General features: G+C 43.2%; 1 pseudogene; it reads right to left on the bottom strand.

The window, feature by feature from the left end:
- Window positions 1–15171: 15171 nt before the first annotated feature.
- On the bottom strand, window positions 15172–16315 carry LOC141992642 (uncharacterized; annotated as a pseudogene).
- Window positions 16316–19067: the final 2752 nt, after the last annotated feature.

Below are 19067 nucleotides of genomic sequence, written 5' to 3'. Positions count from 1 at the left end.
TTTCATTCTGCATTGAAACTAAACTTCAAAGTTTTAATGAAATGGAATTTTATCAAAATGTTCATTTTTGGATCAGAAAAGTCAGGGTTCAGTTCAACTCCTTCTCGACCAGAGTCCACCTTGGTTCTCAGAAACCTTTCTGTCAAAAATGTCTTCAAAATTTATGTATCTCCATGAAACATTTTGTTTTTGACAAAAATGGCATTTGCTGACCAACAGAAGTTTAGTTGAAAATGTTCTGACCACTTCTAGTAAACGATAAGGACTCTAACAGGACTCTCTTATGTAGGAAGATTTGACAAAAGGTGTTGTTATATCTAAAAGTTTTCACATCAGTAACTCCTTGTTCTTGTAGAAACACATTTGTATTTACTCTCTCACAAGGCTCTGATTCATCCCTTTCAGGTGGCTGGATGTAGAAGTCAAAATCAAGTCAATAATGAGCTAAAGTAGCTGTAATGGTGCCGAAATGAAAGTTTGAACAAATCATGCCAAATTCATCCCTGCTGATGTTTTCACTGAGTTACTCAAGGGATGAATGTGGCCAGTAGTTTTTAGAAACCAGGAAAGAAGACTGAAGGCTTGACTGTTACTTGGACTATGCACCTACACAAGGAATTATGTAGAAACAAGAATATCCTCTAATACCCCTGCATAAGCTATCAGGACTTCGGATATAGATACATAAGAGTAAATAGGTGCTTGTTTATTCCCTCTCCCTTCCAGTAGGTGGGTGGGGAGTGGGAGAGAGGCAGTTTGGGTTCCACATCACACCAGCTTCCTCACTTGCCAGTGCTACTGACCCAGTGCAGGTGTGTTGTAATTTGCGGCCAGTATATGCTAGAAGTAAATTACTACCCTGGAGCAAGATGGAAGCAGAGGAGGAATTGTGCCTCAGAGGGATGTTTCTGAGTGTTGTCTTAGAGACAGAAGTCCTTTGGGGTAATGCAGCTTACATCCCATCCCTTGCTCAGGGCTGCACCTAAACTATCTACCTACTACCAGATTAATAAAAGAAAAGATAGAATGTGTCCTAGAGCTCCTGGACACACATAGTCTTTAAGGGGCTACTGCACAGGAATTGGAGCCAGAGCTTGCCGCCTTCTCCTAACCTTTCCCTATAGCCCAGTGGGAGTAGGAATGGAGCAGTCCTTACACTTCTTTGAAGACAGAGACTGGAATTCTGTGTGGCTCCTTTTGCCATCTCACACCCACATAACAGCCAGGCTAAATCTGGCGCTATAGGATTGTGATGAGGCTTTTTAATACTGTTGCTGATTCTGATGTTACTGCTAGTATTTTTTTCCAGCATGAAAACAGGAGTGCAGTGATTATTTGCCTGTTCCTTGATTGTGATTTAATCAATTCTCAGTTGCCAGCCAGCAACCAGGAAAGTATCTGATTAACTATTTACTTCACACAACTAAAACAGAGAGCATACTTTAGCTTCTCTTTTTTTTGTTTTTTTTTTTGTTTTTGCTTTTGGGCTCACATGAAACTATCAGGAGGACTTCTTGTTACTCTGTTCATTGTTTAGTACTAAAACAGATGTAGGATTTCAAAATACGGTTGAGTGGCAGAAAGACTTGTCAAGTTGTTTCAGTTTAAAGAGTAGTCCCCTTGCACTCCAGTGCACCTTGTCATCATAAAACATGCATTCAAATTTCCTACAAGGGAATTACTAAGATTATCACCTCGGATTTAAGTCCTGTTGCTGCCAGAGCTCAATAGCACAGCACACACTTCAGTGCATCCTTCTCAGCAAGGGTAACAAACAGAATTTATATTTAAAAACTCCATTGCAATTATTGTTAATAATCCTAATCAAAACCATCTACTGATGCTACTTCTTTAACACTAAAGGACCCAACTCACTTTATAAACTAAAGATCTGATTCTGTGATACAAAGAATTCTGCATATGTGCTAGTAAGTGCTCTCAATTTTCAGTGAAGTCAATGTGAGTTGAGGGTGCTCGATCTGTCATTCTGGGTCACCAATTTCTTCTTCAACAGTAAACTGACTAACAAAGCCCAGGAATCTGCTACTATCTGGCAAAGGAAAACAGTACTTAAATTAAGAAACAATTCCAATTAACTGTTGAACCAAATAAAACAGTATGTCATTCTAAGGCTAGCACACAAGGCCATGTCTGGATTTTTTAAATAGGTGTAGAATATACATTCAGCAAAGAAAATATGAATGAAACCTTTTTTTAAAGTGTGTGTGTGTGTGTGTGTATATATATATATATATACACATCTTTTTTTTAAAGAACCCTCAAATGTTTCCATTCATTGTTTCCTTTTGTGTTGCCATTCATATATATATTTGTGGGCCAAATGCTGCAATCTTTAATTCGTCATTTTATTTAGTCAGGTAAAAATCCCACTGGCCTGCTATATTCGGAAGCATCAGTGCAAAACTTTAGGTTGGTCCCTCTTCTTGTTCAAGCAACTCATCACGTTCAGAAGCCATGCTGACATATGTTGAGTTCCCCTGGGGCTACACAGAAGCAGCCTTAGAGGGGCCAAGCACGCGTTAATGCTGCTTCTAATGAGGAGCACCAGCTCACGGACTGCACACCATCCTGCCTCGGCCAAGCCCGCAACATCATGCAGAGACAGACTTTTTCAGAGCTCCAGCAGTGGAACTTCCCTGAGGTTGAAGGGAGAAAGGGACAATGCAGTGAAATTACCCCTTGACTTGTTTTCCAAAAGAGATCTACTCAGATTTAGTCCTGCCCTCTTACAGATGCTGTTGGGACTACTAAATTTTAAAAAATGCAAAATTATCCTTAGGCACATGTAATTTTGAAAGTTGATTGACATTTGGCAAATTCTCATTTATGTCATAAAATTCATGTGTGGTTTTCAGGACCATTTAATGTCTTTTACTGAGTATCACAAACATTTTATCACCAGTGCATGCACAAAATAATGGGAGGATTTTTGGATGAGTGTGTGAGATTAAACTTGTTTTTGCCTACACAATGGGAAGCCAACCCAAAGTATGAAATCTTGGTTCCACTGAAGTCTCCTGTAGACTGAAATAAGTCTGAGAATCTGTCTCTTAGTCTTGGTTGTTAATACTGAGCTTTCAGGGATGCTTATTCAATATGGAATATGCTCAGTGTATAACCCACTGAAAGGAAGGAAGTGTTTTTTTTCTTTAATGGGCAAACAAATCAAACCCTCAAACCTCGTGGCAAGATAGATCATTATGTAGAAAGACATTTCCCCTCTCGTTACCGTAAATTATGAATGATGTCAAATTCTAAGGAACAGTTTTCTGTGAATCAGTGCAATGTACTATTTTTACACCCTCTGTTTTGTATGTAAAAAAATCTATGAAATCATTTATTAAATAGTTTAAAAAAAACATGATCGACTAGAATATAAAATGGACTCAGAGACTCAATGTTTTACTTTTCAGTGTGTGATGGGAAGAATAGAGACAATGTGTGTTTCAAGAAGAGTTATGTACACAGCCCACATTAGTATTCAGTTCAATGCTAAAAGTCAGATTCTAATCCCATTGTCAGCATTGTAAACCCAGCATAACAGCATTAAGACAAAATTAGTTTCTCTGGGTTTACAGCTGTCACTGAGATCAGAATCTGGCCCTGAAGGCCCATAAAAATCCTGGTTTGATGTTATCTGATTAAAATATGACCATATAGATCATTGTTGCAACCACTGTTCTATATTTGCAGCAAATCTTGTACAAAGGTTGTCGAGTGAGGTGTCTATGAAAAGGTTATGCTTTGCTGGTTATGATTATGCTATCTGTGTGCATATATCATTTTTGTATTTGAAGTTATAAGTATTGGCTTGAATTTCCTGAATTTCAAATGTTGGCTCCTGGGGTACAGCCCACAAAGTAGCTAGCCAGCACATCTTAGAGGAACTATTCAAGTTAAGTGGTTCATCAAGAAACACTTGGTTGACAGTGGGCCATGGGAGATGCCCATCTACACTGAATGGACTGTCATGTAAACTTGATGTCTGGAGTGTAGGTAATGGCTTCCTGCAATGACTGAGGAAAATTGGGTGTGAACATGTGACTTGCCCGTGTGACTCCAAACTCCATCTTGTTGCTGTAATTTTCCACAGTAAGAACAATGGGATGTCCTCCACATGGCAAAAGCTATAAAAGGCCCTGGAAACATCTCCATTTTGTTTTAAATCCTGATTCTTCTCTCTGGAGGAACTTTGCTACAGACTGAAGCTCTGAACAAAGGACTGAATGATCCATCAACGCTATGGCTGTATTCCAGAGACTTTACTTAAGGCAGCAGTTTATTCCATCACCGCTACAAGCCTGAACCAAGAACTTTGCCATTACTGTATGTAATTGATTCCTTTAACCAATTTTAACTTGCACTGATCTTTCTTTCTTTTTATAAATAAACGTTTAGATTTTAGATACTAAAGGATTGGCATCAGTGTGATTTTTGGGTCAGATCTAAGTTATATATTGACCTGGGTTTGTGGCTGGTCCTTTGTGATCAGAAGAACCTATTATTTGATGAGACTGGTTGTAAGGAACCACTCACCTCTGAATCCAGTGTTTTTGGTGGTGATTTTAGAACTGGAATGCCTGAGGAAACTGCCTTTATGTTTTCTTGTTAGCCAATGTGGTGAAACAGGAGTTTACTTTTGTGGCTAGTTTGGTATAGTAACCGGAGTTTTGGGTTGTGTTTGCCCTATTTCTCAGCAGTATGTCCTGAATTTGGCATCCTCAGCTGTGACCCACTAAGGCATGGTTACACCTGATAAGCCATAAATTTATTCTTTTCAGTGTATAAAACAGAGTTCAGGAGTGTCTTTACTCTCCTAAGTAATGCCTCACCATCTACATTTATACCTGTGTTAGGGGGGCATGAAATGTATGTACTCTATGTGCTATTGTAAGGAGCATGCAGTGTAAACATGCCCTCTATATATCCCATAGAGCAGTTAATTCTAACTCCGATTGGTAAACTCCACCTTCTAAACTTCAGATGGAAGACTGATTGGTTTTAACAATAACAAATTGGTTTTTTAACAATAACAAAAAACAAGTACAAAACCATAAACTTTAATAGTATACACAGGCTGTATATTTTTTCTCTCTTTCTTGGAATTTTAATGAATTCTTTAAATCTAAATACAGACAGTCTTCAGCTAATGACCATCTCTTGTTTTCTGTTTTCAGCTCCCGACTGACAGCTGAAGTTTAAAAAGGAATTATTAAAAATAATAGTAAGTAAAATTTCAGTGCAGTATATACTATGATCCAACAGCCACCAGGAGATTTTGGATTGCCTCTTTCTTCAGGGAAGATGACCTCTGGGGACCTTGCAGCTTTTCAGCTGACTCCTGGTCTTTCCCCAATGTGACTCCCTTGGTTCCCCCCACTTACACACATATGGAACATCACACAAGGAACCCCTGAAAATCCAAGAAGTAGGGGCAGGATTTGCCAGTAAATGTCTAAGAGCCCCAAGTCATGATGTCAGGAATATCTGAAAGAGATTCCGATCCAAAAATCTCAGAAAAATACATATTTCTTATTATTTTTAATAATTCAAAAAGGGGGCATTTAGATGTACTCTATGTTCCGTTAATAAGGGTAAGACTTATCCGACACCAACAAGGGAATCTGAAAATCCCTGTCTGTAATGAACGATTTTAAAAAAGTAGATATTATGATGATATATTCTGTTGTTAGATATCGTAGTGAGAATCCAGTTCGCCTCAAATATCATGATTAAATGAAATTATATGTTCAAAGGGACATCGACTATAAGTGATACTGCTTTGGGCAAACTATTGTAAACAATAGTTTGCCCAAAGCAGTAAACTTTGGGTTTACCCCAATGGCAATTCTGTTAGGGAAAGAAAGGGATTTTGTTCATGGTGATTTCTTTTACTTTAGTGACAAAAATAAAAACATAAGGTTAATATTTGTGATCAAGTATGCATATTTATGCTATTAAGTTTGTGAAACACAGCTTTGCTGAGAGAGGCAATAAATAAGAGGAACTCAAACCAAATACTGTACTATAAGGAGAGTTGTTCACAGGGTGGACTAATCAGAACTTTAACTGTTTGGCCAATAATTCACAGACACAGTTCAGCCATACATAACAAGGAAGATTTATACAGCTGTTCCAGTGTGCTGAAGAACAACAGTTCTTGAGGTGACTTTGCATTGTATAATGGACTGTAAAAACAAGTTTAAAAAGCATCAAAGAACATGGAGGCATGTTATATAAACTATATAAACTTTTAAACGGGCATTTCAGCAGCCCGTATTGTGTTGTGAAGAAACTGCAATTTGAGTAAATATAGTTTGCAAAATTGGCTACAGCGGGTCCCACAGAAATCAACTTACAGCAGTTAGTTGCTGAATGGAGTAAACCAGCTGGTGTTCAATATATGTCCTAAGATGGCTGTACCAACAGGTATGGCCTAAGTTGTTTTAAGCAAGCTAGTATGACATGATGTGTTGCACAAAGACATTGGAAAATTACAACCCTAGTTGTAAGAACTGACTGGTGAAGCCTCATTCCTTGATTAGATGGTGACAGAGGGCAACATTCACTTTGGTTGGACATTTTGAATCTTTGAAAGAAGTGTGGGTCAACGATCCACCCAGCAGAAATGAGATAAAATGGGTAGTCTTCTTCAGCACATTGCTTCCAATAGGTCTTCTACTGGAAGGGAGAAGACCAAAGTCCTAGGCCAGCCACCTGTGAGTCCTTCTGGAGATACCAAGTAACTATCTGAGATAGGCACCTTTAATTATCTCTTTATATTTTCCAGCAGTTCAGGTTGCCTGGTAGCTCACCGGAAGAAGATTAGTCATGTCCATCCTTTGCTCCACCTTTGTTTGCAGTGTCAACTCCTGCTGTGAACAATAACTGAGTGGGAAACTGACAGCTTAGCAAAGATCTGGTGATAAGTAACACACAGAGTTTCCCTTGGGAGATGACCCAAATCTGTAAGTTGACTACTTCCAGAAACTGGGTACCTAATCAGTAAGGACGTGTACAAGTTTGTGTGTGTGCTTTAAAGATTGCCGCATAGTTATATGGTGTGTCCTTGTTTTGTTACAGGTTCCCATCAAGACTGTTGTTAAGTAGCTTTGAAACTGAGCAAGTCAGCATTGTACATGTGTCTACCAGAGTTAATTGTTTAATACTGCCTTTCAAGTTCTAGGTGTATGCAGACATAAAACAAGGTCAAGTATGCAACCCTCTTGAACTGCACTCAGTCTCTACAGTTTGTTAGAAATGTATGCATTTATGTTAGATAGTTAGGAATGCTAATCAGCTTTTGGGACTAATATAATAGCTGGGAAGTACGTTAAAAGTACTGACTACTGTGCATGGTTTGGGAAGGAGACCTAGGTGAATTGGCATGCAAGTAATTGACCAGATTTTTTATGATTTTGGGATTGTTTTTACTCTGTGGTGTTAGCAACACTGGAGTTGATAACCAATTGGCACAAGTGAGGCCCCACTCTTACTCAAAATCTAAACAAAGTCACCTTCCCAGAATAGAGACTAAGTGTTATTTTCTATTGTGGTTGTGTGACTTGATCCTGAAACCTGGATAGTTACTGTATGGACCAATTTTCCAGTTTATCTTAGCAAAATCATAGCCCAAAACTATTTTTGCATTCTTACATTCTATATTATTAGTTGCTGTTGACAAGGATAGTAAAATTCTATATAAATTAAATTCAACTCTCAAATCTTATTTCTTTAATCAATCAAAATTCAAGGAACTCAAAGAAATGTGGAATGGGTAATCAGTGAAGCAGTTTGTTTAATTAAAATTTGTTTTATATCCTATCTTTCTTACAAGGTATAGCTGTATACCAGGTGTTCTATAATACCTAAGCACACTAAGGTTAAGGACTGAATTTTGGCTTCAGAGCTGTATTTTGTTTATTTGTATGCACAACAGAAGATTCACAAGAAAGACTGGGAAATTACATACCATAAACTACAGCTGAAATGAAGAGGAGGTAGAGGAGGAGGAGGAGGAAGGCTGACTTTCTTTCTAGTACTTTATTAATATTTTATTTACCACTTATATCGTGGATGTGCCTCAAGACCCACAAGGATGGAGTGGCATTGTGCTGTGTTCTGTACAAACATTTAGTAAATTACAATCCCTGCCCCAATGTAGCAATAAATCTGTACATCATAAACATTAAGAACAAAGTATTTCCTAAGTACTGAATAATTAGTACATATACTAATTTCTTGTGTCTGTTTACAGAGAACTCAACGTAAAGACTCTTTCCATCAGTTGTCAGTAACTGGTTTGGAAACCAAAAAGGAGCTGTGATCCATACATCAAGTAAAGGAAATGTCAAGGAGCACATTAAACTAGCCCTAAAGTAAGCATTCAAAATAAACTAATAAGTAGAAATACTAAATTAAAAAACATTACAGTGACAAATTGCAACCCTTTTTCCCCCAATCACTCTGTAAGACTCCACTAAACTGGTAGTGTGGGATTTTCAGAAGCCTAACTTTGCTTTGTTGAAGTCAGTGGAAAAACTGCTATTGGGGTCAATAGAAGCCAAATTGTGTCTGGGCAAAGCACTTTAGAAAATCCCGCAGATAATGTTTAATGCCCTTTGATGACCAGGAGACATTGTACCTGAAAGCCTTTGGGTGCTCCCATTGGAAGAGTGTGGCTGCACACTGATTCCTAGTCAGTGTGGAGCCCTGACTCTCAGCCCCCAATACTGCCCCTCTTCAGTCTGTGGAAGCGTTCCTGGTGAGGACACACACCACCGACTGAGGGTAATGTGGACATAGGTTGACTTAAGATGGTAGTGTAGCCATGCCCATTGTCTGGGATTCAGGGTGACATAATGCTTCTTGGATCTCAGTGGTATGCAGAGAAGTGGTAGGGCTGCCATTCTGGCCAGCCCCAGTGCTCAAGACACTAGAATCTGAAATTTAAATGAAGAATGTGACAAATTAGGTCTGGAAACATTTCTATCTCATAGTAATGGGTAAACAGCAACAACTGAAGTTCAGATAAACTGTTAGAAGTTCACATGCGCATCTGATCAAGGGAAATCTCTCAAGTATAAGCTCTTCCAGAATTCCTGGAGCTTTCTGCAGTTGGACAGTGTGCCCCAGGCTGCATAAGACATAATGCAGTATCCAGTGGAGAGATAAGTTTAACTGATGGGTGAGATAGAAGATTTTAAAACTGCAACTTTTTGGACTGAGTGAAGTGGGAGTGAGACAGAAGTTGGGAAGCCAGAGGAAAAGAGGCTGAAGTAGTGAAAACTGGTGACAACCAAAGAATGGGCAAAAAAGTAAGAGTCAGTGTTTTGAGATGTTGTAGAGAAAACAACCAACAAAACTTGGCAACAGCCTGGATACATGGGGAGAAGGAGAATGCATGGTTGATTGGACACAAAATTCTGGATAATAGGTAGGCTTGATTTATATTCTTGACCTTTCTACTTTTGTGTTTACATTTATTAATAAATAAAGATTAACTTTGAATGGAGATTGGGATTTCCCACCCACAGGCCACAATAAACATATTTTCAGGTTGACATGTGACAAAAAAAACCCGTCATATGTCAAATACACAGAAGCATTTATTCAAGAACAACTGATCTGTATGTAAAGATTGCCCCCAGTTACACCATGTTCAATGGCATTCTGAGTTAGCAGGTGTACCAGTGTAAGCCCTGGTCTACATTAGGAGTTGAGGTCGAATTTAGCAGCATTAAATCGATTTAACCCTGCACCTGTCCACACGATGAAGCCCTTTTTTCTGACTTAAAGGGCTCTTAAAATCGATTTCCTTACTCCACACCCGACAAGGGGATTAGCGCTAAAATCGGCCTTGCCGAGTCAAATTTGGGGTACTGTGGATGCAATTAGATGGTATTGGCCTCCGGGAGCTATCCCAGAGTGCTCCATTGTGACCGCTCTGGACAGCACTCTCAACTCAGATGCACTGGCCAGGTAGACAGGAAAAGGCCCGCGAACTTTTGAATTTCAATTTCCTGTTTGGCCAGCATGGCAAGCTGCAGGTGACCATGCAGAGCTCATCAGCAGAGGTGACCATGATGGAGTCCCAGAATTGCAAAAGAGCTCCAGCATGGACCGAACGGGAGGTACGGGATCCGATTGCTGTATGGGGAGAGGAATCCGTGCTATCAGAACTACGTTCCAGTTTTCGAAATGCCAAAACATTTCTCAAAATCTCCCAGGGCATGAAGGACAGAGGCCATAACAGGGACCCGAAGCAGTGCCGCGTGAAACTTAAGGAGCCGAGGCAAGCCTACCAGAAAACCAGAGAGGCGAACGTCTGCTCCGGGTCCGAGCCCCAAACATGCCGCTTCTATGATGAGCTGCATGCCATTTTAGGGGGTTCAGCCACCACTACCCCAGCCATGTTGTTTGACTCTTTCAATGGAGATGGAGGCAACACGGAAGCAGGTTTTGGGGACGAGGAAGATGACGATGATGAGGTTGTAGATAGCTCACAGCAAGCAAGTGGAGAAACCGGTTTTCCCGACAGCCAGGAACTGTTTCTCACCCTGGACCTGGAGCCAGTACCCTCCAAACTCACCCAAGGACCCGCCAGGTGGAGAAGGGACCTCTGGTGAGTGTAGCTTTTAAAATAGTATACATGGTTTAAAAGCAAGCATGTTTAATGATTAATTTGGCCTGGCATTCGCGGCTCTCCTGCATGTACTCCCAAAGCCTTTGCAAAAGGTTTCTGCGGAGGGCAGCCTGATTCCGTCCACCATGGTAGGACACTTTACCACTCCAGGCCAGTAGCACATACTCGGGAATCACTGAAGAACAAAGCATTGCAGTGTATGTTTGCTGGCGTTCAAACAACATCTGTTTTTTATCTCTCTGTGTTATCCCCAGGAGAGTCATATCATTCATGGTCACCTGGTTGAAATAGGGTGCTTTTCTTAAGGGGACATTCAGAGGTGCCCGTTCCTGCTGGGCTGTTTGCCTGTGGCTGAACAGAAATGTTCCTTGCTCTTAGCCACGGGGACAGAGGAGGGGTGAGAGGCTAGCCACGTGGTGGGGGGGGGGAGGCAAAATGTGTCCTTGGAACGAAAGCACATGTGCTATGTATGTAATGTTAACAGCAAGGTTTACCGTGAATTGTATCCATTGTTCTATAAAATGTGTCTTTTTAAATACCACTGTCCCTTTTTTTTTTCTCCACCAGCTGCATGTGTTTCAAGGATCACAGGATCGCTACCCCTTCCTGCTTCTCCATGTGGGCACCAGTGATACTGCCAAGATTGACCTTGAGCGGATCACTGCGGACTACGTGGCTCTGGGAAGAAAGATAAAGGAGTTGGAGGCGCAAGTGGTGTTCTCATCCATCCTCCCCGTGGAAGGAAAAGGCCTGGGTAGGGACCGTCGAATCGTGGAAGTCAACGAATGGCTACGCAGGTGGTGTCGGAGAGAAGGCTTTGGATTCTTTGACCATGGGATGGTGTTCCATGAAGGAGGAGTGCTGGGCAGAGACGGGCTCCATCTTACGAAGAGAGGGAAGAGCATCTTTGCCAGCAGGCTGGCTAACCTAGTGAGGAGGGCTTTAAACTAGGTTCACCGGGGGAAGGTGACCAAAGCCCTGAGGTAAGTGGGAAAGCGGGATACTGGGAGGAAGCACAGGCAGGAATGTCTGTGAGGGGAGGGCTCCTGCCTCATACTGGGAATGAGGGGCGATCAACAGGTTATCTCAAGTGCTTATATACAAATGCACAAAGCCTTGGAAACAAGCAGGGAGAACTGGAGATCCTGGTGATGTCAAGGAACTATGACGTGATTGGAATAACAGAGACTTGGTGGGATAACTCACATGACTGGAGTACAGTCATGGATGGTTATAAACTGTTCAGGAAGGACAGGCAGGGCAGAAAAGGTGGGGGAGTAGCACTGTATGTAAGGGAGCAGTATGACTGCTCAGAGCTCCGGTATGAAACTGTGGAAAAACCTGAGTGTCTCTGGATTAAGTTTAGAAGTGTGTACAACAAGAGTGATGTAGTGGTGGGAGTCTGCTATAGACCACCGGACCAGGGGGATGAGGTGGATGAGGCTTTCTTCCGGCAACTCACGGAAGCTACTAGATCGTATGCCCTGATTCTCATGGGTGACTTTAATTTTCCTGATATCTGCTGGGAGAGCAATACAGCGGTGCATAGACAATCCAGGAAGTTTTTGGAAAGCGTAGGGGACAATTTCCTCGCGCAAGTGCTAGACGAGCCAACTAGGGGGGGCGCTTTTCTTGACCTGCTGCTCACAAACCGGGTAGAATTAGTGGGGGAAGCAAAAGTGGATGGGAATCTGGGAGGCAGTGACCATGAGTTGGTTGAGTTCAGGATCCTGACGCAGGGAAGAAAGGTAAGCAGCAGGATACGGACCCTGGACTTCAGGAAAGCAGACTTCGACTCCCTCAGGGAACAGATGGCCAGGATCCCCTGGGGGACTAACATGAAGGGGAAGGGAGTCCAGGAGAGCTGGCTGTATTTCAAGGAATCCCTGTTGAGGTTACAGGGACAAACCATCCCGATGAGACGAAAGAATAGTAAATATGGCAGGCGACCCGCTTGGCTTAATGGTGAAATCCTAGCGGATCTTAAACATAAAAAAGAAGCTTACAAGAAGTGGAAGGTTGGACATATGACCAAGGAAGAGTATAAAAATATTGCTCGGGCATGTAGGAAAGATATCAGGAAGGTGAAATCGCACCTGGAGCTGCAGCTAGCAAGAGATGTCAAGAGTAACAAGAAGGGTTTGTTCAGGTATGTTGGCAACAAGAAGAAAGCCAAGGAAAGTGTGGGCCCCTTACTGAATGAGGGAGGCAACCTAGTGACAGAGGATGTGGAAAAAGCTAATGTACTCAATGCTTTTTTTGCCTCTGTTTTCACTAACAAGGTCAGCTCCCAGACTGCTGCGCTGGGCATCACAGAATGGGGAAGAGATGGCCAGCCCTCTGTGGAGATAGAGGTGGTTAGGGACTATTTAGAAAAGCTGGACGTGCACAAGTCCATGGGGCCGGACGAGTTGCATCCGAGAGTGCTGAAGGAATTGGCGGCTGTGATTGCAGAGCCCTTGGCCATTATCTTTGAAAACTCGTGGCGAACGGGGGAAGTCCCGGATGACTGGAAAAAGGCTAATGTAGTGCCAATCTTTAAAAAAGGGAAGAAGGAGGATCCTGGGAACTACAGGCCAGTCAGCCTCACCTCAGTCCCTGGAAAAATCATGGAGCAGGTCCTCAAAGAATCAATCCTGAAGCACTTACATGAGAGGAAAGTGATCAGGAACAGTCAGCATGGATTCACCAAGGGAAGGTCATGCCTGACTAATCTAATCGCCTTTTATGATGAGATTACTGGTTCTGTGGATGAAGGGAAAGCAGTGGATGTATTGTTTCTTGACTTTAGCAAAGCTTTTGACACGGTCTCCCACAGTATTCTTGTCAGCAAGTTAAGGAAGTATGGGCTGGATGAATGCACTATAAGGTGGGTAGAAAGCTGGCTAGATTGTCGGGCTCAACGGGTAGTGATCAATGGCTCCATGTCTAGTTGGCAGCCGGTGTCAAGTGGAGTGCCCCAGGGGTCGGTCCTGGGGCCGGTTTTGTTCAATATCTTCATAAATGATCTGGAGGATGGTGTGGATTGCACTCTCAGCAAATTTGCGGATGATACTAAACTGGGAGGAGTGGTAGATACGCTGGAGGGGAGGGATAGGATACAGAAGGACCTAGACAAATTGGAGGATTGGGCCAAAAGAAATCTGATGAGGTTCAATAAGGATAAGTGCAGGGTCCTGCACTTAGGATGGAAGAATCCAATGCACCGCTACAGACTAGGGACCGAATGGCTAGGCAGCAGTTCTGCGGAAAAGGACCTAGGGGTGACAGTGGACGAGAAGCTGGATATGAGTCAACAGTGTGCCCTTGTTGCCAAGAAGGCCAATGGCATTTTGGGATGTATAAGTAGGGGCATAGCGAGCAGATCGAGGGACGTGATCGTTCCCCTCTATTCGACACTGGTGAGGCCTCATCTGGAGTACTGTGTCCAGTTTTGGGCCCCACACTACAAGAAGGATGTGGATAAATTGGAGAGAGTCCAGCGAAGGGCAACAAAAATGATTAGGGGTCTAGAGCACATGACTTATGAGGAGAGGCTGAGGGAGCTGGGATTGTTTAGTCTGCAGAAGAGAAGAATGAGGGGGGATTTGATAGCTGCTTTCAACTACCTGAAAGGGGGTTCCAAAGAGGATGGCTCTAGACTGTTCTCAATGGTAGCAGATGACAGAACGAGGAGTAATGGTCTCAAGTTGCAATGGGGGAGGTTTAGATTGGATATTAGGAAAAACTTTTTCACTAAGAGGGTGGTGAAACACTGGAATGCGTTACCTAGGGAGGTGGTAGAATCTCCTTCCTTAGAGGTTTTTAAGGTCAGGCTTGACAAAGCCCTGGCTGGGATGATTTAACTGGGAATTGGTCCTGCTTCGAGCAGGGGGTTGGACTAGATGACCTTCTGGGGTCCCTTCCAACCCTGATATTCTATGATTCTATGATTCTATGATTCCCAGAGGCTAGTGAAGATTAGAAGGCGAAAAAAACACACATGTGATGAAATGTTCTCTGAGGTCATGGTGTCCTCCCACACTGACAGAGCACAGACGAATGCGTGGATGCAGACAATGTCAGAGTGCAGGAAAGCACAAAATGACCGGGAGGAGAGGTCGCGGACTGAAGAGAGGGGTGAAACTGAAAGGTGGCAGCAGTGTGATGAGAGGAGGCAGTATTCAATGCTGAGGCTGCTGGAGGATCAAACTAATATGCTCCAGCATATGGTTGAGCTGCAAGAAAGGCAGCTGGAGCACAGACCGCCGCTACAGCCCCTGTGTAACCAACCGCCCTCCTCCCCAAGTTCTATAGTCTCCTCACCCAGACGCCCAAGAACGTGGTTGGGGGGGCCTCTGGTCACCCAGCCACTCCACCCCAGAGGATTGTCCAAGCAACAGAAGGCTGGCATTCAATAAGTTTTAAAGTATTAAACTTTTAAAGTGCTGTGTGGCCTAGTCCTTCCCTCCTCCACCACCCCTCCCGGTGCTTCTCTCTTCCAAGACCCCTCCCGGGCTACTTTATTAGTTATCCCCCTATTTGTGTGATGAATTAATAAAGAATGCATGAATGTGAAGCAACAATGACTTTATTGCCTCTGCAAGCGGTGATCAAAGGGAGGAGAAGAGGGTGGTTAGCTACAGGGAAGTAGAGTGAACCAAGGGGCGGGGAGTTTCATCAAGGAGAAACAAACAGAACTTTCACACCGTAGGCCAGTCATGAAACTGGTTTTCAAAGCTTCTCTGATGCGCACCGCGCCCTCCTGTGCTCTTCTAACCACCCTGGTGTCTGGCTGTGCGTAACCAGCGGCCAGGCGAATTTTCTCAACCTCCCACCCCGCCATAAATGTCTCCCCCTTACTCTCACAGCTATTGTGGAGCGCACAGCAAGCAGTAATAACAGTGAGAATATTGGTTTTGTTGAGGTCTAACCGAGTCACTAAACTGCGCCAGTGTGCTTTTAAACGTCCAAATGCACATTCTACCACCATTCTGCACTTGCTCAGCCTGTAGTTGAACAGCTCCTGACTACTGTCCAGGCTGCCTGTGTATGGCTTCATGACCATGGCAGTAAGGGGTAGGCTGGGTCCCCAAGGATAACTATAGGCATTTCAACATCCCCAACGGTTATTTTCTGGTCTGGGAATAAAGTCCCTTCCTGCAGCTTTTGAAACAGACCAGAGTTCCTGAAGATGCGAGCGTCATGTACCTTTCCCGGACATCCCACGTTGATGTTGGTGAAACATCCCTTGTGATCCACCAGTTCTTGCAGAACTATTGAAAAGTACTCTTTGCGGTTTATATACTCTGCGGCTTGGTGCTCCGGTGCCAAGATAGGGATATGGGTTCCGTCTATGGCCCCACCACAGTTAGGGAATCCCATTGCAGCAAAGCCATCCACTATGACCTGCACATTTCCCAGGGTCACTACCCTTGATATCAGCAGATCTTTGATTGCGTTGGCTACTTGCATCACAGCAGCCCCCACAGTAGATTTGCCCACTCCAAATTGATTCCCGACTGACCGGTAGCTGTCTGGCGTTGCAAGCTTCCACAGGGCTATCGCCACTCGCTTCTCAACTGTGAGGGCTGCTCTCATCTTGGTATTCACGCGCTTCAGGGCAGGGGAAAGCAAGTCACAAAGTTGCATGAAAGTGCCCTTAAGCATGCGAAAGTTTCGCAGCCACTGGGAATCATCCCAGACCTGCAACACTGTGAGGTCCCACCAGTCTGTGCTTGTTTCCCTGGCCCAGAATCGGCGTTCCACCGCATGAACCTGCCCCATTAGCACCATGATGCCCACATTGCCAGGGCCCGTGCTTTGAGAGAAGTCTGTGTCCATGTCCTCATCACTCTCGTCACCGCGCTGATGTCGCCTACTCGCCCGGTTTCGCTTTGCCAGGTTCTGGTGCTGCATATACTGCTGGATAATGTGCGTGGTGTTTAATGTGCTCCTAATTGCCAAAGTGATCTGAGCAGGCTCCATGTTTGCCGTGGTATGGCGTCTGCACAGAAAAAAGGCGTGGAACGATTGTCTGCCATTGCTCTGACGGAGGGAGGGGTGACTGACGACATGGCTTACAGGGTTGGCTTACAAGGAATTAAAATCAACAAAGGGGGTGGCTTGAAATCAAGGAGAAACAAAAACAACTGTCACACAGAATGGCCCCCTCAAGGACTGAACTCAAAACCCTGGGCTTAGCAGGCCAATGCTCAACCCACTAAGTTATCCCTCCCTCTGGTATTTCAGGCAGGACTGAATCTCCATTAAAGTTTTCACGATGCCCCTGACAGACCTCATCAAAATGATTGTTGGCCGTTGATTTCACCGAGGGAGGGAGCGGGGAGCAAATGAATACAAAACAAATCTGGTCTATTTCTTGTTTTGATCCACTCCATCTATCTTGTACATCTTTGGCTGGCAGCAGACGGTGCAGTAGGACTGCTAGCCATCCTCATCTCCTGCCTGCTCACCATAGGATGGTACAATAGGACTGCCTGCAGGACTAAAGAGAATGACCTGGTCAAGTCACTCCTAATTTAGTCCCTGCGCCCATGTCTGCCCAAGTGCTCCTGACCGACCTTACCGAGGCGGCCAGGAGCACCTTGGACACGATGACGATGGTTTTCAGGGCTATTGCACCATCTACTGCCACAAGGCAATGGGTTGCTGCTGCTGTGTAGCAATGCAGTACCATGTCTGCCAGCACCCAGGAGACATACCGTGACAGTGAGCTGAGCGGGCTCCATGCTTGCCGTGGTATGGCGTCTGCACAGGTAACTCAGGAAAAAAGGTGCAAAACGATTGTCTACCGTTGCTTTCACGGAGGGAGGGAGGGCCTGATGACATGAACCCAGAACCACCCGCGATAATGTTTTTTGCCCCATCAGGCATTGGGATCTCAACCCAGAATTCCAATGGGCGGCGAAGACTGCGGGAACTGTGGGATAGCTACCCACAGTGCAACACTCCAGAAGTCGACGCTAGCCTCGGTACTGTGGAAGCACTCCGCCGAGTTAATGCACTTAATGCACTTAGAACATTTTGTGTGGGGACATGCACAATCGACTATATAAAAACTATGTGTAAAAAACAGACTTCTATAAATTCGACCTAATTTCGTAGTGTAGACATACCCTTAGTGTACAATTTTAAAGCTGATTAAAGCTGAACCAGTGGAATTTATTTGTGCCACTTAACCCCTCTTCTATAGCACAGTGTCTTATTACAAAGCAAAAACCAACCACAATGTTAAAGAATGACATTTTCCTATCAATCCAGTGGGGGAATCATTCACCTTCAGGATGTGTAAGGATTACAGCTATCAGTGAAAACTAATAACGAAACTGAGTACTCTAGGAAGTTATAATGCATTAAAGTAGCCAAACAAACACAGAAAATTAGTAAAAGAAAACTAGAATCCCCACGCATGTGTTAACTGAGCTTACCCAGGGAGTAATTTCTCTTGGAAGAGGGCTGTAAAGGTGTTGAAAAAGTGCAGTGGTTTTCTTCCTAAGCATTACCATTAGCACTGGGAGTCAGCAGCAATCCGTTCATAATAGCACTCTAACCTTTCTCTATCTACAGCAAATGAAAATTTCAGGCAGCAGCAGTTTCAGTGTACTGTATAAATCATTCTTTTGGTTTATTACCCATAACTTCAAGAGAAAATGACCAAAAAACTATGCACATCAGAAATCCCGTCTTTTATATTATAATCCATTTAGTTTTCTTTGGGGAGAGGCTGTAACTTGTGAATGTGTTTGCCAGGTCTACTAAAGACATGAGGTACAGTCACAGTTTTGATACTCAAGAGCAATGTCCTAACTGAATAAATCACTATTTAGGTTTATTACCCATATCATCTAGAGAAAACCTTTTTCTGTGAATCAATACTGCTTTACAAGAGCTCTCTCAGCTCAAGCTGAGCTCTTCCTCCTGTCCCATCTGGCTGATATGATTTTTTTTCCCTAAAGAGAAACTTCATTTCCTCTGTGCAATTCACTGATTCAATATCAACTGCTAGTCTCTTCCAGAAAATCCTCGCAAGGTGTTTTTTCATAAACTGTACATACATATATATTTTAGGTGGAGTTATTAGTGTTTCAGCTGAAAGCATACAGTACAATAATGGGCCAAATCTAGCCCCTATGTAATACCATTGAAGACAATCTCATAATGGGAATAGGCAGGAAGGTACTGAGAGGCTATTACTTCTAGGACACTAGTTCAAATCCTGATCACATCACTAATGTCTAACACTCATTATCATCTGACTGATATTGACTGGAGGCGTATTTAAAATGAGTTAATGATCTCATGATAGTATCTCAGAGACAGCTTACCAATGATCACGTTCACAAATATTAGTGAGATTTATGGTTTTGGTATGTGTGATTCATTGTTCAAAATCTTTATT

This window comes from Natator depressus, chromosome 8 (assembly GCF_965152275.1).
Source record: "Natator depressus isolate rNatDep1 chromosome 8, rNatDep2.hap1, whole genome shotgun sequence".
NCBI classification, from domain to species: Eukaryota; Metazoa; Chordata; order Testudines; family Cheloniidae; genus Natator; species Natator depressus.
Note: the sequence above shows the minus strand (reverse complement) of the source record. Positions and strands in the feature narration are given on the sequence as shown.